The sequence below is a fragment of the Panthera tigris genome, chromosome A1 (assembly GCF_018350195.1).
Source record: "Panthera tigris isolate Pti1 chromosome A1, P.tigris_Pti1_mat1.1, whole genome shotgun sequence".
In the NCBI taxonomy this organism is placed as follows: domain Eukaryota; kingdom Metazoa; phylum Chordata; class Mammalia; order Carnivora; family Felidae; genus Panthera; species Panthera tigris.
The window spans coordinates 16,638,784-16,662,521 of NC_056660.1; the positions used below are offsets into that span (position 1 = coordinate 16,638,784).

Genomic DNA, 23,738 nt, shown 5'->3' on the forward strand with positions numbered 1-23,738 from the left:
GTGTCTTTTAATTTTTAATTCCATCTGGCTAAGTGCTGGTCACCTCCTCAGTGTCTGCCAGGGACTTAATGAAAATGCTCACTAATCCATCTCATAGGTCAGACTTGTCATTTACCTCTCAGGACTCTGGGAGAAATTAATGAGATCATCGTTCCAGTGCTCTTTGCAGACTTGCATTTTAGAAGAGCTATGCCAGAAGTCTCCAACAACTTATACTAAGAAATTCTTCATTGAAAGGTGAATTTTGTGATTTTTAATAAATGTGAAGAGCATTAGGTATACCCAGCTGTTGGAAACTTGAAACATAATACTTGAAGCCCAAAACACTCTTACTGATATAACTACAGATAACATAGGGGCTGGCGAGGAATGTAAATAAAATTATTTAAATCATATAAATAATTCTCCCAAAAGTTTGTATTAACACTTGTCATATCTTAGGATAAACAAGATGATACTGAATAATAATACTCAGATCAATATTCATTCATTGTCTAAATATTTAAACATAATACTGTGTAAACATTCTTAGAATGTTTTGCAAACACATATGAAGAAGAGAAAATTATACGTGGTTGGGGAGCCTGGGTGGCTCAGTCGGTCAAGCATCCAATTTCAGCTCAGGTCATGATCTCTCGGTTTGTGAGTTCGAGCCCTGAGTCGGACTCTGTGCTGACACCTCAGAGCCTGCAGCCTGCTTTGGATTCTGTGTCTCCCTCTTTCCTGCCTCTCCCTTTCTCTCTCTCTCTCTCTCTCTCTCTCTCTCTCAAAAATAAACATTAAAAAAATTTTTAAAGAAAATTATACATGGTTTATAACACAGTTTCATCAACATTTTGCCATCTCGCCTTTGATTCTATGCCTAAGTATGTATTTTTAACGATGCTGAATAAATACTACATTTTGAATAGTGTGTGCTAATTTTAAAGGCTTTTTCTCATTGCATCATACGATATAAAAATATTGAACTAAAAGATAAACATGAGAGACATTAACCAGAGTCCTACCACTGTTAATATTTTTATGTCATTCGGGGCACCTGGGTGGCTCAGTCCCTTGAGCGTCTGACTTTGGCTCAGGTCATGATCTTGCAGTTCCAGAGTTCGGGCCCCACCTCCGGCTCTGTGCTGACAGTTCTGGCGGAGCCTGGAGCCTGCTTCTGATTCTGTCTTCATCTCTCTGCCCCTCCCTCGCTTGCACTCTCTCTTTCTCTCAAAAATAAACATTAAAAAAATATTTTTATATCATCCAATAAAAAGCATTTTTATATGGTACAAAATTTTCTATTTGAACATAAGTGTCTATGTTAACGACTTCATTACATAAGAATAAATGCTCATTAGGCAAAAACTGGTAATGAAAACAGGCAGAAAAAAAATATTAGAAATCATCACGAATCCCACCACGCAGGGACATTCTTGCTAATATTTCGGGTTAGAGTTTCTTCATTTCTTCCTAGATGCAAATATGTGTATGTCTGTGTGTAGGATTACAAATACACAGATACAGGCATAGGCTACAGACTGGACTTTGTCGCTTCCCCGAAGTCACACGCTGCTACCTCATCCTCTGTGTCATAATAGTAGGAGGTGGCAGCGTCGGGAGGTGATTGGGTCACAAAAGCAGAGCCTCCTTGAACGGGATCAGCTCCTTTATAAAAGCGACCTCAGAGGGTCCTTCAGCCCTTGTACCGCGCGAGGGCACAGCGACAAGACCCTCAGAAGGAAGCCGGCCCTCACCAGACACCGGATCTGCAGCATCTGGGTCACCTTGACGGTGGACTTCCCAGCCTCCAGAGCCGTGAGAAACTAACTTTTGTTGTTCGTAAGTCACCCAGACTGTGGTGCTTTTGTTACGGCAGCCCAAATGGACTAATACAACATAGCTTTACATAGAGTTAAGAAGATAAACATACAGTATTTTATAATCAAGTTTCCATATCAATAAATAAATACAGTCTGAAGGCTTAAAGCCTGCAAAATATTCCAATACAGGAAAGACCATGTATAAAATAGAAAGGACCTAAGTTCTGATGTCAGAATGCCTGAATTGTCTCATTACCCTCTGCTGACAGTGTGTCCTGTGTAGTTTTTTGTAAAGCCTTATCTGCAAAATGGCAGACAAGATAAAATTATAACACAATGTGTGGTTACATCGCAAGGATGAAATGTAATAATGCATGTATAAAACCTTGAAAGGTGCCATATAGTAAACACTGCATAGTGCTTGCTTCTTTTCATCATTATGATGGTTAAAGAAGCTAAGCTCTATTTGTTAACCATTTGTTCCCGATTTTCCATTACTGTCAATCATCCTGTGACGATTACCTTCATGCTATATATTTGCACAATTTTATCCTTACAATAAGAATGGGAAAAAAAAAAACTCCTAAAGGGAAGCTACTTTTTAGGATCTTCTGATAACTTTCCAAGTAGTACTCTGAAAATATTTTAATTTTCCCTCCCACCAAATGTGTACCAGAATGGCTATTGTACCTCTCGCCAACACTAGGTGTTATCATTCTTTTTTTTTTTTAATTTTTTTTTTAACGTTTATTTATTTTTGAGACAGAGAGAGACAGAGCATGAACGGGGGAGGGGCAGAGAGAGAGGGAGACACAGAATCTGAAGCAGGCTCCAGGCTCTGAGCCATCAGCCCAGAGCCCGACATGGGGCTCGAACTCACTGACCGGGAGATCGTGACCTGAGTTGAAGTCGGATGCTTAACCGACTGAGCCACCCAGGCGCCCCGATGTTATCATTCTTAATATGTGTTAATTTGGAAAAAAAATTAAAGATAAATTAAATAGCAAATGTTACTATTTTTACAAAAATTTTTACAAATGGGTATTTTATAAATATCTATTTATTAAGTTTCTTTTTTTGGAAACTGCCTTCACATTTTTGTCTGAAGATTATTTTCCTGTCATGATGATCACTTTTTCTTATTTATCTCATAAGTGCATTCACAAAACACTGGCCAAAATAATTTCCTAATGTTTTTGTCTTTACTGTTCACATTGGCTTATTCTTCTTCGTCAATTTTAGAATCTTCCTCTCTAGTAAGAGAAAGAATCTCTTCTCTAGGTTCTGAAATTTCTTTCCACTTTGTACAATTTTTTCAAAAATGTAAATGAATAAAATTCGTATTCTCATAAACTTCTTGCACATGTTTTAAGATTGTATTTTCTTTTTTTTTTTTAACTTGGAATTGGTTCTTATTTTGTACTGAATGTTTAATTCAGTAATTTGATCATCACTGGTGTCATTTCTACTTTTGCTTCCTGAAATATTAATTTCAATTCTGCTACTGAATTCATAGTATCCTTACTATCCTAACTTTCTAATTGCCTTCTTATATCAACTAATTCCCTTCTTATATATTTCAATTCTTATTTCAAAAAGAGTACAATTTTTCTAAATTTTTATTTTGCAGAGAATTACTTTTGGAAGAAATGTTTTCTTCTGAGTCTTGAATTTACTGTTTTCTCTTTCAAAAAAACATGCATGCAATTCTTATGTCTTTGAAGATCAAAGGAGGGATTGAATATAACAAGTGTGTGATGATAGTAAGATTTAGCATTTATTAAGTACATATTAAATGCAGTGTTGTTACGTGTATTATCTTATTTTCCTGCAGCTCCTCAAGGTAGGTATTACTATCATCATTTTACAGATAATGAGATTGTATCTTATATTAAGTAACTTGTTTATTGTTACGCACACATCTATTAAGAAGGAAAATTGGGGGTGCTTGGGTGGCTCAGTCAATTAAATGTCTGACTCTTGATTTTGGCTCAGGTCATGATCTCACAGTTGGTTTGTGGGATCGAGTTCTGTGTCGGGCTCCATGCTGACAGTGTGGAGTCTGCTTGAGATTCTCTCCCTCTCTCCCTCCCTCCCTCTCTTTCTGGCCCTCCCCTGCTTGCTCTCTCTCTCTCTTTCAAAATAAATAAACTTCAAAAAAACAAGAAGAAAAATTGTAATTTATTCAGATGTCAAATATCTCTTGTTCCCAACACAATGCGTTATTTAATTAATGACTTTTTTGGGTCCCATTTAGTCTGAAGGAGTTAACATTGAAATACAGGTTATTAGCAAAGACTTACAGAAATTTATCATCTATGGGAAGAAATGATCCTGGGGCGCCTGGGTGGCTCAGTCGGTTAAGCGTCCGACTTCGGCTCAGGTCATGATCTCACGGTCCGTGGGTTCGAGCCCCGCGTCGGGCTCTGTGCTGACAGCTCAGAGCCTGGAGCCTGTTTCAGTTTCTGTGTCTCCCTCTCTCTGACCCTCCCCCATTCATGCTCTGTCTCTCTCTGTCTCAAAAATAAATAAACATTAAAAAAAAAAATTAAAAAAAAAAAAAAAGAAATGATCCTAACTGAACAACTGTGATAAAGAATCGAAGTGTGCCCTTTCAATACTAAGCTCTATGTAATTAAAATGGCACGGCTACTCCACCTGATTATTAGAACTTGAGTTCAGACATGTTGTGTTTAGGGACACAGAGAAAACCATTCTTGCTACAGCATAGTGTTTATTTTGGGGAAAGTGTCTAGGTAGGATCACATTGTTTCTAAAACAGTAAACGAGACTACTAGAACCACACGTATGACTCTAGAATAACTTTGGATATCTTGAATGCTTGAATAGCAGACTTCATTCTGTTGAAAATCTGGACACCAATAACTTTTTTTCAATAAATAAATAGTATTAAAAATAGTATTGAGAAAAGGGTATTGCAAATCCCGTCATAGAATCATCTGTTTAAACATGTGCATGAAGATACCAAAATGAATAATGCTACACCGCCTCTTTCTTGTGGCTCAGCACATCACAATCTGGTGGAAAACACCCTGCAGACACAAATCATTTCAATAGTCATAAATATTGAGCACATGCACAGATAGGCTTACAAACAGTGGTATGTATCCAAATAGTTACAATGCATTGAGGAACATCCTATTATAGAGTCATAAACACTGATTTATAAGTACAGAACGCGAATAAAGTAGCTAATCCTATCTATGTGAAGAACTGTGAAAACCTCATCTGAGTGTTGATTTGTGATAATTAATAGGATTCTATCAGCTAGTGAGAAAGGGGGAAAGTAAATGTCCTCTTTTTAAAAATTTTTTTCATTATTTTCTACCTTCATTTCTAAGAATTCTTCATGTTTGATATGGTGAAGTTTTCAACAGCTTGAAGTCACATTTCGAGACCAGGAATTATGCCTGGAGAGCAGAGAGCACATTGGGTCATAATGGCCATAGAGGGATATTGGACTCCTTACAGCATTTCAGATCACAAGGTGGGTTTTTTTTTTTTTCAGTGTTTTTTTAATACCCCAAACTTTTCTTATAAATGTTTGCACTTAGATGAGGTTGGAGCTTAACTCAGATCTGCATTAGCTATGTGGTAGACTTAGGATCAGGGGATCAGACTCCTCTTAGTATTTTTAGAGCATGCTTCCAAAAGGGGAAAAGATCATTTATATTTAAAATAAAGCAATGTTCTTAGAAGCTGCCCTCCGCTCCTTCACCTTCTCGTTTGAAAGCATATGGAACAAGAGACTGCCCAGATTCAGAGTAAATACTTCAAGGTGATTTAGGATCCTTTAAATACAACCTAATCCCTTTTCACTCAACAGAAATGCAGAGCTGCTCTGAAGACCCCGGTAGGGCCCAGAGGTGCCCCAGTCAGCAATACCATGAGAGTTCTCATGGCAACTTGTAAAGTAAGTGAGGGGACTTTTTATACCTGCTGCCTTTCCCTTAAAAAGCTCTTTCTTTGCTTATCCCTGGACCCTCTTATTCTGTGGCATCTATCCTGACGTCCTTCACTAAAAACAGTATCTCCTCTCCGACAGGGGTCAATGCATCTCAATTTAACTGATGATAGTTAAAACTATGCTTTTCTGAAAAAGGCACCTATGCTGTAGTAAAACATTAGTTCACTGATGTGTAGCCTATGTTAAAGATTAGCCAAGCTCAGTTTTATTCATTTATTTCATTATTCGTTTCTGGTTACTTTGCCGTCGTGTCCATTTCTTTGTGCTTTGAAACATAGATAGCTTAACAATTGGGAAAAATGATGCAGTCTTTGATGATTTTTCACTGAAATTCAGTTGATTTATGAAGACATAATGGGAGGGTGCAGGCATTGTGAATAGTCCCATAGGTGTACAGATGGGAAAAGAACAATACGGTAAAACAGCGGAAAAGTAAGGATACTTATTTCCTGCTCTAAGAAAGGCAACCACATTAGATTGGAAACTTTTACAGTAAGTAAATTCTGCAGGGCTCTGAGATACAGTTTAGCAGATTTTTTGTTCCCCCAAATTTGCTATTAAAATTGTATAAAGTGCTCCATCAATCTCTCTTTAACTCTTGAGGGCAGATTGTTAATTTCTCACAGTTACGTACAAATATTTATGACTTAACAATGAATACTTCAATGACCTTTGTTTTGCTTAAAATACTAGGTCTAATTTCATCCTTTCTAGTATATTCACTAGACTAAATTTACTTTCTCTTTTCACTCAGATGATGAAATTGATTTATAAAATTTTGATTTAAAAAATAACTTAGAAATCATCTATTCTAATTCTTTCATTTTATAGATGAAAAAGTTGAGGCCCAGACAGGTTTCTTTTCCCTCTTTGAAATTTTACCTTTTAAAAAAGGTAGAAAACAAAACCATATTTTAAAAAATCATGTGATATATATAGATATATATATATTTCATTAATGAAGTGTTTTTCTATCTTGTAGGCTTATTATTATTAAGCCAAGCCATGAGATTTACAGTAAGGAGAAAATGGATCATTCTGGAGATAGGAAGTCTATAGAGCAGGAAAGAAGGAGGCTATGAAGCAAGTGTGTTTCATAATTAGAGCAGAGAATTAGAAAGCCCTTATGGTATAGTTGGAGGAGAAAGAGGAGAAAACAAGAAAGGGGAGAAATGGATAATAGTGAGTGTTCTTAAATCCCCTTCCCTCAATACACACTCAGAAATGTGGGGAGGGGCGCCTGGGTGGCGCAGTCGGTTAAGCGTCCGACTTCAGCCAGGTCACGATCTCGCGGTCCGTGAGTTCGAGCCCCGCGTCAGGCTCTGGGCTGATGGCTCGGAGCCTGGAGCCTGTTTCCGATTCTGTGTCTCCCTCTCTCTCTGCCCCTCCCCCGTTCAAGCTCTGTCTCTCTCTGTCCCAAAAATAAAATAAAAAACGTTGAAAAAAAAAAAATTAAAAAAAAAAAAAAAAAGAAATGTGGGGAGGTAAGCCTCCTAAAGCTGCTGGCTTGCTATTCACTGAGCAGAGCACCCCGGGAAAATTACAAACACTGCTGAGTGTTGGACACTGGGTACACAACCGTATATGTGTATCAACAGTATAATGTGTATCATACTCACACACTAAGCCCTGGGTGGAAGGCTAGATATGGGCGAAAGAAATGTATACACGATTATTCTAACATATCCCCTTCTCCATTCTCCACAGCTTACCTATGTTGTACAAGGAGGAGAGATGCTTTAGTGTCCAGTTGGGAAGGAAAAAGAACCCTGGATCCAGAGTCATAAGGGGAAAAGAACTGCTCTTTCCAGCAAAGACAAGTTCATGCACATCTCTCTTTTTTTTTTTTTTTTTTTTCTGCTCTGTCTCCATTTGGGTGGGCTTCCTCCAAAGAATCATAAAAAAATAAGCTATGTTTTAGAATCTCATTCTTCTTGAGGGAAGACCAGAAAACTCTCTCTCTACCTCTGGACTAATCTGCCTCAATGTAGCTGAGGAAATCTGGACTTCCTCAGCAGCCGGCATTGTTCAAAATAGACCATCCTTGCTTTGGGTCATACGACTCAAGTCTCAGGTATGTGCTTCACTTCTCGATTCTGGATTGCCTGTCACCTACAACAAAGAAATCGATTTTATCTAGCCAAATTCATGAGAGTTCTATATAAGGTTTTGTCAGTAAAGGTGAGTGTTTATGTAAAGCATTATTTTTCTCACTCTTATCCTGTGGAAATATTTATCTGAGTAACCTCACATGTAGAAGTGTATTATTGGGGAGAGAATTGGGATCCTTTCATCATTCCTATTGACACAATTAACTTCTTTGGTGCTGCTTAGAATTTTTCAGGGTGTGTTCTGCTCACCAGAAACTAGGTTACAACACAAAATTTGTATCAATCTAAAGAGAGAGCCAAAGTTCTGGGCATGTTCTATTTAAAGATATCCTGGGGCACCTGGGTGGCTCAGTCGGTTAAGCATCTGACTATTGATTTTGGCTCAGATCACGATTTCACGGTTTGTGAGCTCAAGCCCCATGTTGGACTCTGTGCTGAGATTCTCTCTCTCCCTCTCTCTTTCTCTCTACCCCTACCTCACACTCTCTGTCTCAAAAATGAATAAACTTAAAAAAAAATAAAGATATCCTGCTGTAAAATTACCCATGTCTGAAACAGTGTCCTGAAGAAAGAGGGAATGTATATGATTATATGTACAAATATCTTACTTAATTTTGTTAAAAGAATTGGTCCTTTTTTTTTCTTTTCAAAATGTTTCTAGGACTACACACGCTCACCTGCGATCATTCCTTCACAGTCTCAATATCTGGTGTCTTCTCTTCCTGACATTTCAATGTTGGAATGTCACAGCACTCAGCCTTCATTACTTTCTTCTTCCTTCTCGACACTCACTCCCTAAGTGGTCCCATCTAGAGCCATATCTTTAAATACCCACCTTATGTTAACTCTCAAATGTATATCTCCTGCCTTCCCTCTCTTCTGAATGTCATACCCGGATATCCAACTGCCTATTCATCATCTCCATTTGAATCTAAAAGGCATCTCAAAATTCACATGTTAAAAATAGAACTTTCAATCTCCACTCCCAGCAAATCTGCTTCTCATTCAGTTATCGCTAGCTCAGTAAATGGCAGTACTATTCACCTCATGGCTCAGGGGGAAAAAATATAAATAAATAAACAAACCGGTGGTGTCATCCCTTTCTCATTCTCACACCTGCTGCCCAAAACACCAGCAACTCTGTTGACTCTAAGTTCAAAATTCTGTATATCTGGAATCTAGTCATTTTCACCACTATAACGGTAGCCCAAGCCAACATCATCTCTCCCCTGATCTGTTGCAAAGGCCTCCTTATGGATGTTCTTGCTTTCACTCTTGCCTCCTGTGAGCTATTCTCCATGCAGTAGGCAGAAATATGCTCACGAATCAGAATGTATCAACTACATCCCTATTCTAAATCCTTCTAGTGGTTTCCTGTAAAATGAGGAAGAATACCAGTGTTTATGTCATGGTGTTGCTAAGAAGATTCAATACCATCTCCATAAAGCACTTTGTATAGTTTCTGGCACATAGAAATAGTCAAGGGAAGTAGGTAATTATTATTAGTTAGTTTCTTTAGCACAAGATTTCCCTGTCCGCAGTCCATCATTCACAGGAAGACAAAACTGCCTACAAACTTCAGGGTGCTCATAGGATCAATTCATCCCTTATGGCCTCAAACACATAGTCCTTCGATCTGGCTCTGACCTATATTTTTAGCTTCATTCCCTATTACTCATTTATTGATCAACTATTTATGTACCAGGAAGAGCACTTGGACCTGAAGATACAAAGGTCAATGCTCTCAAGTCCTAAACATTCCGTTTCTGCCATGCTGACTGGTGGGAGATGGACCTTGGGGAAACAGTTGCAAGAGGAAATCGATTATTTCCTGGCCCGAGTTTTTAAAAATCTAGTGTCTGAGAGAAAACTGACTATTGCAGCAAAACTGACTGTTGAGAGAACTGACTGTTACCTAGAGAGAAATTTCCGCCTAGGAGACCAAAAAATAAAATGAGTCAACTCGTATCAGAAGCCAAGCGTTCCCCATTCAGGGCATTTATTTCCTTTCCCATTGCTTTACCTGTCACACTCTTGGAACTTCTTCAAGGCTATCCTTAAAGTCACTGTTCAGTGAAGCCTTCTTTGACACCCCGAGGTATATAGACACGTGGTTGCTCTCTTCTGGTGCAACCACATAAACGAGTTCATGGGAGCTCCTCGTTTGGAGATATGAATAATTCTGCACGGCTGTATCTTTTACTGGCATATGGCCTGCTGAAGGAAGGTGCAATCTTTTCTGAAAAAAAGCTATCAAATCTTTATGGTACAATAACTGGCATAAATATTGTGTAAGTTTAAGGGGTACAGTATGTTTACTCAATTTATATTTATATATTACAAAATGATTAACATCATAGCGTTAGTAGCACTTTCATCCTGCCACATGATTATCGTTTCTATTTGTGGTTAGAATATTTAAGATTTATTCTCTTAGCAATTTTAAGGACATAATATAGCATTATCAGCGATAATGACCATGCTCTACATTAAATACCAGAACTTGATACTCTTATAACTCCAAGTTTGTAGCCTTTCGCCATTTTCTCCCCATTTCCTTCATCCCTCAACTCTTTGGAACCATCACTCTGCTCTGTTTCCCTGAGTTTGTCTCTTTTAGATCCCATATATAAATGATACCATATAGTATCTATGTTTCTCTGTCTGACTTATCTCACTTAGCATCATGCCCTCAGGGTTCACCCAACTTGGGGCAAACAGCAGGACTTCCTGCTTTCTCGTGGCTGAATAATATCCCATTGCGTATATCTTCTATATATCTTCTTTACGCATTCATCCATTGATGGACATGGGTGGTTTTGGTTTCTTGGTTATTGGAATAACACTAGTGCAGCTTTGTTTCAGTTTGGGTCATCTGAGAGCCTGAGTAGGAATGCAGATACACATGGTTTATTAAGGAAACACTCTCAGAACAAAGGATGTGAAGGAAGTAAGATAGGACAGGAAAAAGAGCTAAGTAAGGATGTCCTCTGAGTGGGGAGTCATCCTGCAGGCTGAACCCACCGAGGACTCCAGGGCATGAATCATACCACAGAACTCGACTCATTTTGAGTCACCGGCATCTGGGTCAGTCAGTCATTGCCTGTTAGGCTAGGCATTCCTGTTCAAGCCAGGGAATTTCTCCAGAGGAGACAGTAGCTGGGAGTCCTTGGTGACCTTCATGCAGTGATGAAGGATGAATGTTCTGGCCTGATGAGAGAGATCCTGCCAGAGAAGCAAACACTTTATTAATCTCTGTGTTCTAACATCTACTTTCTCATTTATCATATAGTGGACACTCAAAAAGATTTATTATACCATTAAATGAATTATTGGATTACAACTCTGAGCAAGGTTCTATACGGTGTCACAATGATGAGACACAATGAGACACAATGATGAGTTCTTCACCTCAGTCATTTGTGGCGAACGTCCAGTGAGGTGGGGGGTGGTGAGATAAAATCACTAACACCTAGAATACAAGGCAAGATATAATGTCTACAAGACAGATATATGGATTTTATGGAACTGCAACTGAGGTGTGAATGTCATCTCATAGGAACTGAGAGACTTCAGGGAAGACATGGAATTTGTAATCTTAACGAACACATTGATTCTCAGGGGGAAAAAGAGGTTAAACTGCAACCGGGGAGAACTCCGTTACAAATGTCATTGAGGCAGGCGGCACCTGCTCTATGGCTCGGATGGTTAAGCAACCAACTCTTGGCTTCGGCTCAGGTCATGATCTCACAGATCATGAGTCTGAGCCCCACGTCGGGCTCTGTGCTGGCAGTGAGGAGTCTGCTTGGGATTTTCTCTCTCCCTCTCTCTGCTCCTCCCCTGCTCATGCTCTCTCTCTCTCTTTCAAAATAAATTAACAAAACTTAAAAACAAAAACCCAAATGTCTGGCATTTGGGCAGACAATTCAGGCAGAAAATGTCTGAATTAAGGAAAGAGAAGAGGTCACTTGACCGCTGCTTAGACCACAGGCTAGCTAAGTAGTAAAGTTGGCCAGGAAATGAATTGGGGGTATAAATGTGTAGGGGTCTAAGCGCTAAGCAGAGAAGTTTGGGTTTAACTGTCCAGATAATGGGAAGTCATTAGAGATTTTTCAACCTGGAAGTGAAAGAAAAGGGCCTTAGTTTTAACCTAGCAAGATTAGTTTAGGTTGAGAAGGAACTAGAAGTAGAAACTGTTTGTAAAGCAACCTTAGACAATGTTTTAAAATTAAATGCCTTTGGGGCACCTGGGTGCCTCAGTCGGTTAAACATCTGACTTCGGCTCAGGTTGTGATCTCATGATTCACAAGTTCAAGCCCCGCTTTGGACTCTGCTGACAGCTCAGAGCCTGGAGCCTGCTTTGGATTCTGTGTCTCCCTCTCTCTCTGCCCCTCCCCTCCTCTCTCTCACTCTGTCTCTCAAAAATAAATAAACATTAAAATTAAATGCCTTAATCTCTCTGTGTCTTCATTTTTAAGCTACATTTTAACAAATTTTTATTACATATAATTTTATTTTAAAGATTAAATGAAAAAGCAGATTTTTTAAACACCATATTTCCAGACCATATGTAAATTCCCTGTGTTGAAGCACATTTTGAGAAAAGGCACAATATATCAGAATTCCAAAGTATATCTGACCCCTAATATATAATAATTGACTGTTGACAAAATAAGTCCACAAAATGTAGGCGTTCCACTATTTCCTTGCTACTATTAAATATACATTCCATGGTGATTTCTCTGATTTATTTTATTATCTTAATTAGACAGATCACAATTCTCAGTTGCAACAAATTTTTATTTGGAGCTTCTTAGCTTATCATAAGGAGAGACACTTAAGGAATCAAAAGCATGATGCCCATCTTTGAAGAGAAAATAAAATAATATTTATGGGAACATTCTGGGTAACAGGTTGTACTAAAGAGATGCTTTCATATACAACATCTCATCGATGCTGCATATTCAGTAAAAATCCTCATTTTAATTCATATGTTAATTAAAGGACCTTGGTTTATCTACTTAGTAAGAGTCAGATTCAAACCCAGTTTTAATCACCAACCTAAAACTCTTTCTGTACATATATTAGCATACATAGCATACCATCTATACATATGTTACATCTATTAGGATATTTACATGTAAAAATTAGTAGCAACACATGGCCGCAATTGTTAAAGACTAACGGAATAGTGATATAGGAAATAACTGCCAAAATGTAGCTCCTATAAATGTTGAGATATATGTAACATACTCTCTCCCATTCACAGCCCATTATAATTTCCACCTCTGTTCCAAAATTCACTGCCACCCCAGGGATGGGTCTGTAGAATAAAACCATAATAAAGTTTACAGGGAATACATAGAAGAAAAATAATGGTCATACTGAAGACTAATGCTATGTTATTTATAGCTACTTAGGATTTATTATGTTTCATAAATCATTTAGCATGATTTTTGTTAATTTATTCGTTTAAAAATATGTGCATTATTAGTGCAATTAATTTTACATTAAAGGATGTGTTTAAATATTTTCATTTTGCCAGTCATAGAGTTTAACTTGGAATGAATTCATTATAGCTAATCCTCACAAAATTCCTCAAGATAAGGTTTTGTAATAACCATTTGACAGTTAGAAAATTAAAACTATAAAAGGTTGAGTAACTTTCCCGAGGGTACAAATTGCTAATTTTAGAAATAGCAAAGTGTCCAAGTCTCTATTATAGGGCATCAGCTTTAAAGAGCCCGTTACTTATTTGTGGAAAGATATTTAAATTAAAAACTAATGATAACAGACAATGAAAAGCTTATGTTGGAGAAAATGATCTGAAAGCTAGAACAGTCACTGTATTAGTTTCCTATTGCTGCTGTAACAAATTACCACAGATTTGGTGGCTTAAAATAACACACATGTATTATCTTATGTTCCTGAAGTCAGAAGTTCAAAATGGGATTTATTGGGGGTAAAATCAAGGTGTTAGTAGGGCTCTGTTCCTTCTGTAGGTTGAAGGGATCATCCATCACCTTTCCTCTTCCAGCATCTTGCAGCTTCTCACGTTCCTTTCCATTCCTTTCAAGATGGCCCCCTTCCATCTTGAAAGACAACAATGGCTGGCCAGGTCTTTCCTGCGCTGTATCGTTCTGACGCTCCTTCTTTGGTCTCATCTTCAACATTTAAAGGACTCGATGATTATTTGGGGCCCACTCAGCATAACTCAGGATGATCTTATCTCAAGACCCTTGACTGCATCGCATCTTCAAAATGCCTTTTGCCACGTAAGGTAACATATTCACAGATTCTGGAGATTTTTTTAAAAATATTTATTTATTTTGGGGAGAGCACAAGTTGGGGAGGGGCAGAGAGAGGGGAACAGAGGATCTGAAGCAGGCTGAAAGCAGTGAGCCCGATGTAGGGCCTCAACTCACAAGCCACAAGACCATGACCTGAGCCAAAGTCGGTTGCTCAAGGGAACTGAGCCACCCAGGTGCTCTGATTCTAGAGATTTTGATGCAAACATCTGTGGGGTCCATTATCCTGACTGTTACAGTCAGGAAAGGCTTTCTGGAAGAAAACAAAACATAGAGCTTTGCTTTGAATGTTAAAGAGTTAAGGTCAAGACACTATCATCAAAAGCAACAATAAAAACCAGGATACAAGGAGAGACATTGCAGTGGTTGCATGTGAAGCTGGGACTACTGTGTCATTCCCTATCTAGTCCTGTGTTCAGTCAAGTCTCTTGACCTTCCAGGGTCTCTACTTTGACATCTGTGAAATGAGGTTATTGGACAACGGGATCTCCGTAGTTTCTTTCCCCAATCATTTGCATACATATATACATTTTGAATGATATGTAAATGAGTGTATTTTAAAAGGCAAATTGGTTAAGTTCAAACAATGTTTATCATGCCTCCAGAGGGTGCTTGGAGGTGTTCAAGCATGAGATATCTATTACGTATCTTGTGTTTCGCTTAATCAAAGCCTTACATTTCTGGGGCTCCTGGGTGGCTCAGTCGGTTAAGCATCAGACTTTCACTCAGGTCATGATCTCATGGTTCACGAGTTCAAGCCCTGCATCAGGCTCTGTGCTGACAGCTCAGAGCCTGGAGCCTGCTTCAGATTCTGTGCCTCCCTCTCTCTCTGCCCCTCCCTCACTAAGCTCGCTCTCTCTCTCTCAAAAATAAGTAAACATTGAAAAAATAAAAAATACATTACAAAACAGAAATAAAAAGAAAAAGCCTTACATTTCTTTTTCCATACGGCCATGCATTTTTATTTTCAGCCTGTTCACTCTGCAACATAACGGAAAGTTATTTTGTGTATTTGCTATTCTTTCTTGTTCAACAATCTTTTATTTCGTGGATATTTTATTTAGTCTTTCATAAGTTTTTTATTTAATTAAATTCTTCCTAAAATGTATTCTTTCCAACATTTTAGTTTTATCAAAACAAAGAAAAGGGGAAAATACATTATGCATTGTTTCTACGTATTAGTATTTTCTACTGTCATTTGTCATCTTTCTGAGAGTTGTGCTAGTCCCCTTATGTTGTACCATTTTTTCACATAAAAAAAGATTTCCATGCCAGAATCTACTGCACCAAAGCAAACAGGCTCAGTCATCTAAATTCAAAATCTCCTCCAGGCTTGCCTCAAGACTTGCAGTTCTGCTGTTTATATTACTTTTTTGGATTAAAATATATATATATTTCATAAGCCCTTATTAAAAGGCAATCAGTTTGCCCTGACAGAAGTATGCTGACTTGGGGCGCCTGGGTGGCTCAGTTGGTTAAGCGGCCGACTTCGGCTCAGGTCACGATCTCGCGGTCCGTGAGTTCGAGCCCCGCGTCGGGCTCTGTGCTGACAGCTCAGAGCCTGGAGCCTGTTTCAGATTCTGTGTCTCCCTCTCTCTCTGCCCCTCCCCTGTTCATGCTCTGTTTCTCTCTGTCTCAAAAATAAATAAATGTTAAAAAAAAATTAAAAAAAAAAGAAGTATGCTGACTTGATATCATCATAAATATATTAGTAAAGAGCAGAGAACAGGCCCAAGTAAACAGGTCAAAGAACATGTACATTTTGGGTACAGATGAAGTAGAAATCGAAAAACCCAGGTACAGGATACTGCCGAATCTCTCTAATGGCTCCCACTGACATCCTTTTTCTTCTCTAGTCAGTATCCTAGTTGGGTCTTTATTCCTATATGGTACCTAGGCTCCTACATCAAAAACCCTCTTTTAATCTCCCCCACATACTACTTTAGATATGCCATCACCCTGCTCTCAAGCTCCCATTTGTGTCTCTCATGTGTGGGACAAAGTTCAAAGTCTTGCACAGCATGGCCTGTATCTACCTATTTAATGTTACTGCACTTTTTAACCGAGTGTCCACTGTTGCCAAAATGTCTACTCATCATTTCCTTGAGTGTAAACATAAATACCCGTTTCTTCTTCTTCCTCGCCCTCCTCCTCCTCCTTCTATTCTTCTTCTTCTTCTTCTTCTTCTTCTTCTTCTTCTTCTTCTTCTGTTTCTTCTTCTTCTTCTTCTTCTTCTTCTTCTCTCTCTCTCTCTCTCTCAGAATTTTGACTTAAAGTAAGCTTAGAATTTCTCTTCTTTCTAAACCATCTTTCAACCACTACCTCAGGAGCTTTTCTTATTTCTTTGGCTTTCATGGTTTAATACCTCTGTGAAAATCTGTGGCACTTATAGTCTATCCTCTTCCTTTGTCACAGAGCTAACCACGGATTTGCCATTTTAAATGTAGGTTGCTGTTCATTTTTTAAAGTTTATTTATTTATTTTGAGAGAGAGAGAGAGGGAGAGAGAGTCATAGATAGAGGGAAAGAGAATCCTACACAGGCTCCACACTGTCAATGCAGAGCCCAATGTGGGACTCCATCCCACAAATGTGAGATCATGACCTGGCCTGAAGCAAAGAGTCAGAGGCTTAACTGGCTGAGCCTCAGGCACCCCAGGTTGCTATTCTTAAAATAAATATCCCGTCTCCCCAACTACCTTCTAAATCCCTCAGGAATAGGAACCATATCCTTACACTTTTGGCATTTTCAGTCCTTTGCACGTAGCCTTACTCATACATGGTTCTCACTAGAAGTACATGATGGAGATCTGGAAGGAGATATTAAATAGTGTAGAAGCCCTGACATTGAGGGCTTCTCAATACCAAGATAAAAGTCATCATTTCTAATCTGCAGATCAAAGCTCTAAACTGAGCTCGTATCAAGTGGCAGCACAAGGACAGGATAAGTAGTAACTCTGAGTCTTCCAAATATCGTTAGGTTTGTTAAAACTCTTTCCAACTGAAGAGGTTTTAGGCAACTTCTAGATAACATTCTTGGGGACAGGCCAACAACCTTCCACTTTGATGCAAAGATTCAAAAGCTCTGGTATGCCATGGTTACCGTAGTTCTTGTATCACCAAAAGTGATCACACGGTTCAGGACATACAACGCCTTTTTGTGCGGGTTCTAGTTTCCTGTAAACCTGGAAAGTACTCTCATCTCAGCTGAGAACAGGTATGAAATCGCTTTGCAAGAACTGGCTCAAATATTTTTCTCTAGGAAGTCTCTCCCAACAATTTCAGAATTTAGGCATTCCTGCTAACGTGCTCCCCAAGAGCCAAGCTACCCTTCCCTTTTATAACCCTTATTATCATTTTACTTTACAGTTTGTTACATTTCCGTAATTTTGCCTAGCCCCCAAGTTTCTTAAGGGTATTTTTCCTCTTTTGTTTCATTTTTTTATTCCTTTATTGTTTTCAATGCTGGAAAGCTTGCACGTTAAAAATATTTCATAAATGTTTATTAAATGTGTGTATTTTAAGAACATACGGAAGTTTAAAATTTTACCACCTGATTCTGGGGATTCATTCCCTCAGAGGCACCTGTCAAGCTGGAAGCAAACAGAGTCCACACCCAACAAATAAAGTGATCAGTCATGGCATGGAGACTCGAGTGAGTTCCTTAAAGGCAGAATTACACTTTATTCGACTTTGTAACCTCACCATGGCTGAAAGAGCTCCTGGAACATTTTGCATGCTCAGTAAAGATTTACTCAATGTTGAAATCCTACTCTGACCGTGATAATTCCAGAAGGGAAGAAGAACTAGGATCAAATATAGGGTACTCCCTAACCTGTGACAACGTGCCAGACATTAAGGAGGGTATATTTGTATCATTTATTCCAGCTGCGTTGAATTTCTGATGCTCTTGTCCCTTCCACAATGCTAAAGCTATTAGGATGTAACATGCATCAAAGTTTTTGAAGAGCCACTCCAACCCTTAATCTTCTCTGGTGACACCACCAGAGTATAGGCAAGGCCATGATTTCTACCAAAGGATATAACTTTATATGTCATATTACAATAAAGTGACCATATTACAAAGTATGAAGAATCCAAAATCCAGTGAAATTATGGATGTTTAGGAGAGCAAACCGTTTGTACCATCATTGTGTTGATGAGCGTAGGCAGTAATAAGTGACACAACATCTTCATAGGAACATCAACGTCTGTCTCCATTACGGGAGAACTTTTTCAGGTTTACTAACAGCATATCTGTGATATCAGTTTATTCCCCAATAGTAAAAATGGCATTCTATGTAACAGAATTGTGAATAATTGTAAAGCTTCTGGTACTTAACTGTACCAGATGGCTTAACTATAGAGAGATTCAAATGAATGGTATTATATTTCTCAGACATCTGGAAAACTTCTAACAGCATATGGAACCCAAGACCAGCACTCCAGCATTTTTTTAATGGCAAAGTTATTAACATTTGCAAAAGTAAAATTCTGCTATGGCAGCATTATACCACATTCATTGTTGTTCAAACCTTCTACAGTTTTCCTAATATCACCTTATGCAAAACATTTTTATATATGGAGTAATTAACCATCCATAGATGATCTGAATTTTTGCAGCACAAGAAGAACTATGAGAATTGGAAAAGAGAGTAATGTATAATTTAATCTTATAATGAAAATAAAGAATGTTCTTGAAAGGCTGAGGGCTTTTGTTAAAAAAAAAGTAAGAGAGTGTGCTCCCCTCTCAGTTAATTCTTATTAACTGACCATTTCACTCATTCTTTTTTAATTTGAGAGAGAGAGGAGACAGAGCAGGGGAGAGGGGTACAGAGAGAGAATCTCAGGCAGGCTCCATGCTGTGCATGATGCGGGGCTCTATCCCACAACCCTAGAATCGTGACCTGCGCTGAAATCAAGAATCTGTTACTCAACCAACTGAGCCACTCAGCGCCTCTGACAATTTCACTCATATTTGATTTTTTATAGTCCCGTTTCCAAATTTAGTGCTTAAGACTATACACAGACCTGATATTGCTTTCCTCTGGTACCATCCAGTTTATGTGTTTCTGTCTTTCTTTCTTTTTTTCTCTCTCTCTCTTTCTTTCCTTTTTCTTTTCTTTTCTTTTTTTTTTTTTTTTTTTTGAGTCCCAGTGTTCACCTTATTGAGGAAGAGTGGAAGGATCATATCTCTAATATTCTTATGGATTACTAAACAGATTGTTGTAAATAATATTCATTTAAAATTATGTAAGTTTCTTTCAATTAAGTATTGTAAGAATTCAGTAGAATTAAAAATAATCTCTAAAACTAAAAGTGGCCATCGGCATTCAATTAAGATAGTATGTTAGCAATTATCCAACCAATATATACTATATGACTAATAATACATAAATAGAACTTTAGCATTTTCTTTTTTTTTTTTTTAGTTTTTTTTTTAATGTTTATTTATTTTTGAGACAGAGAGAGACAGAGCATGAACGGGGGAGGGTCAGAGAGAGGGAGACACAGTATCTGAAACAGGCTCCAGGCTCTGAGCTGTCAGCACAGAGCCTGACGCGGGGGTCGGGCTCGAACTCACGGACCACGAGATCATGACCTGAGCCGAAGTCGGCCACTCAACCGTCTGAGCCACCCAGGCGCCCCTGAACTTTAGCATTTTCAACATGTGTCAAGTGATGAAGGTTGAAAATGAAAACAGAGAGGAAGGAAGGAAGGAAGGAAGGAAGGAAGGAAGGAAGGAAGGGGGGGAGGAAGAAAGACATAAAGATGTAAAGACATGAAAGAAAAAAGAGAGGGAAGAAAGGAAAGAGAGCAGTTGCAGGGGTAAGTGGGTGTTGGAAATAAAAAAGTCAAATAGAGTTTTAGGGAAATTACTTAGGTATAAATTCCATTAATAGGACATCAAGAAATATAGTTGATTTCTATATATTGATTTGGATGTAATAACTCTACCTAATTCACTTAATAATGCTAATAATTTATTTGTAAAGTCTTTTACATTTTCAAAACATACAATTATAAAGCTTCTTAAATACATGTGATAGTGTTCATTAGCTTGTGGAAATTCTCATCCAGTGTATTTTCAAATATGGTTTCCACTCAATCTCTCTTCTTCTGGGACTCACTGTTCCTATGTTAAAACTTTCCACCATGGCCTATATGTCTTTTGTATATTTTATTATCCTTTTTTCTCCTCTCTGGGCATCTTCCTGATACTTTTTTTACTGACTTATCTTCCAGATCACTGATTCTGTCTTCTGATGTTTTTAACCTTCCGTTACAACTATTGAATTCTTAACTTGGGTTATTACATTTTTTAAAATTTCAACCATGTTGTTCTTTTTGTGTGTGTATGAATTTTGGCCCTCTATTGAAATTCTCTGTAACTTGCCCTACGATCTTATACATGTTAATCACAATTATTTTGATGCCCCTGTTTCATAACCCCAAATCTCAATCACAAAGTGGTTTCTTTTACCTATTTTTTCTCTTCATTTTCAGTGAGCGACCTTATGTGTTTGCTTGTTTTGCTTTAACCATGCTTTGTAATTTTGGATAAGATGCTGAAAATTTTGTGTACAATATTGTAGAGCTTCTGGGTGATGTTATCTACTAAGGAACTTAAATTTTTCTTTTGGTAGGGAGATGGACCGTGATTTATCTTGATATTTCCAAGCATCAGTTTGGGATTTGTACTAGCTGTTGTATTTCAGGTTTATATTTAACCCTACTCTCTCCTACTTACTTCCAGAGCATGGTACTTACTTTAAGACCCCACTGGCATCTAAAGTCAACTCTGGGCCACACAATCGCTAAAGTCTCAGTCCAGAGCTATCGCCTCTTAGCTATTTTTCTCTGCTGAATTTCCTAGCGGTTTTCCCCTAGGCAAGCACAGTTGAGGACTAACCTTGGATTTAAGAACAATTTATACGTAGATTTGGGAGTTCATCTCTCTGCTATCCCCTTCTCTCCAAGACTCTATTGTTTACATACAGCCCATCTGGAAACCCCAAGCTGCAACTTTGTTTCTCCGCAGCTAAGCAGGACTGCTGACTGCTGCTTGGGGCTTCTGCTCTCAAGAGGTAAACTGAAAATTTCCTTAAAGAAGACGCTGAGATGAATGGGGGAGTCACAGACTATGCTTCCTTCCCTCACAGACTTGAATTGCTCACATCCTACTTGTATTTCTTGCTCTCCTTTGTGCTCACGTGGTTGTTTTTAAAAACTACATTTTGTCCAGCTTTGATCATTATTTTAACAGAAAAGATAGTACAGTGTGAGTTTCTCTGTCATTATCAATGCTTAAATTTTGATTTGTTACTGGAACAGCATAATTATTGTAGCTTAAACAACCTGACATGTCACATAGGAAATGATGGTCAGAGTGTAAAATCCCATTCAGATCTGGTTGCAAACACTCATTTGGTATTTTTACCTAACATGATGCATCTCCGTTATGAGTTGGCCTAAATTTTTGCTCAGTCTTATGTGTTCTTAAGATGATGAAGGCAGGGCCTACTGATGAATCTGAACACTACATCATCAGGACTAAATGAAATATCAAAGAAGGAATTGATAAGATAAAGATGTGGGGTATGGGTATAAAATATCGATGGAACAAAGTCCCAAGGGAAATAGCATGGAATATGTTGAGGCAAAAACCAAGAAAGGAAGAGAGTTAGCCTTGACAAAAGGGACTGAAACTTCTTCCTTGGGGATAGAAACGAAGGAAGACAGGAGCAGTTAAAGACTTTGAGGAAGGTAGACAGTTAAAGGGACTTTGAGGAAGTTCTTTTTAGCAGTACATGGAATCATATACTGAGTGCAAAAGGGGTTGGGGATAGAACTGGCTGTTTGAGAACAAGGAGAAAAATGTGCAATAACTGTAGTAGGAGAAGGATCAACAATATGATTTGATTTTAAGGATTATTGAGGCGCATTAAGAGTTTACCTTAGGTTTGATAGCATGGAATGAATCTCATGGGCATTGGCATTATATCTAAGAAAGCACAAATAGAGTAGACAACAGATAATGTAGGTGTAGTACTTTATAGCGTCAAGGGAATAAGAAATTCTGAGACTTCAGTAAATAGCAAACTGCACTCTCATTATTGCCTAGTAAAAATGGTTGTATCATATGGTACATTTGGAAATCAATTTGGAATTTCAGAAAGTGCTAGCTGGGCTGAGAACACGATAAAGCCAACCTGGGAAATAAGAAGACTGCAAGAGGAGAGTCATGGTAAAGCTGGATCTGGAAAGTGGAAAACCTAAAGATCTGTGGTCAGAGATTGGCATCCCATACGTGAAACACCTTCAAATGGTAATACATGCGTTATTTTGACCAAATATAAGGTGGCTGAAATGTAGAGGAAGGAGCTGATTAGATCAAGAAAGAATTTTTGAAGTCAGTTTTGTGGCTTTTTTTTTAATTAAAAAAATTTCATTCCACAGCACCAATGTTGTGAAAAATATAGCCTTGACAATTCATTATAAAGCCATCTTATGTTTAGATAAATATGAAATCACTGTTTTAAATTAGTAAAGTGGCATTAAGGGTGACAGAATTCCAAGTTTGAACTTTGAGCATCACAGTATAAATATTCTACCACTCTGCAGATGCCTTTTATTCAATTTTATCAGAAGTCCTGCATATTTCAAACACAATGTCTATTTCAGGGATCTGATCCAATGCATATGCATATTGTTATTTTTCATCTTTAATTCTAGTTTCTCTTCATTACCTAGAAATGTTTTATAAATGCAAATTACCCAAAGAATGAATTTTTTCTTAATTTAGGATGAAGTTCTTATCCACTTTACAAAAGAGTAGACATACACTTTTCTTAACTAGAATAACAATTTAAATGTCACGTCCTGGATATCAGTCTCATCCCACCGAACCAATAAATAGTTCTTTAAATTGCTGACTTTCGGTTCGTCAATTTTAGTCTTATTTTTTTACTTCTCTTTCTCTGGCAGTATTTCTTAGATTATTCAGTGGGGTCCCTGAGAGCAATATTAGCACACACATGGAGAATGATAAATTTGCATTCTATGTCTTGAATCCTAGCGACATCATTAAATGGGTTCTTTGTTACAAGTTATAGATATGATTAACTAATTATGCTCTGAAGTGGGTTTCACCTGCACGAGTATACAGATCTGTATAAGAGGGATAGTATCTATTATGCATTCATGCATTAGATCTCTAAGGCCACTAGAGGAAAATGTACTTTATTAAAACTACTAATAAGTGAAATGAAATCATTCAAAATGGGAAAAATATGAAATGTTTATATTTTAAAGTCAAATGCGGTATATGCAAAGGTTTACAGCAGCTTTATTCAGAACCACCAAAAGCTAGAAATAACCCAGAGGTTTTGCAACTAGTCAAAAACTAGTCAATGAAGGAACAAACTATGGTTACAATACATAATACAATAGTTGGCACACACAACGTGAATAACTCTAAAATACAATATGCTAAGTTAAAGAAGAAAACCTGAAAAGACTACATGC

The 23,738-nt window shown here is 37.9% G+C and overlaps 1 long non-coding RNA gene across 1 annotated transcript; it reads left to right on the plus strand.

Moving 5' to 3' along the window:
* Positions 1-1,626: 1,626 nt before the first annotated feature.
* Positions 1,627-22,401, plus strand: LOC102951648. The gene is made up of 5 exons (XR_006207974.1): positions 1,627-1,824; positions 5,168-5,313; positions 5,653-5,739; positions 7,501-7,867; positions 22,387-22,401. It is a non-coding gene; the product is annotated as an uncharacterized LOC102951648 (long non-coding RNA).
* The last annotated feature ends 1,337 nt before the right edge of the window (positions 22,402-23,738 follow it).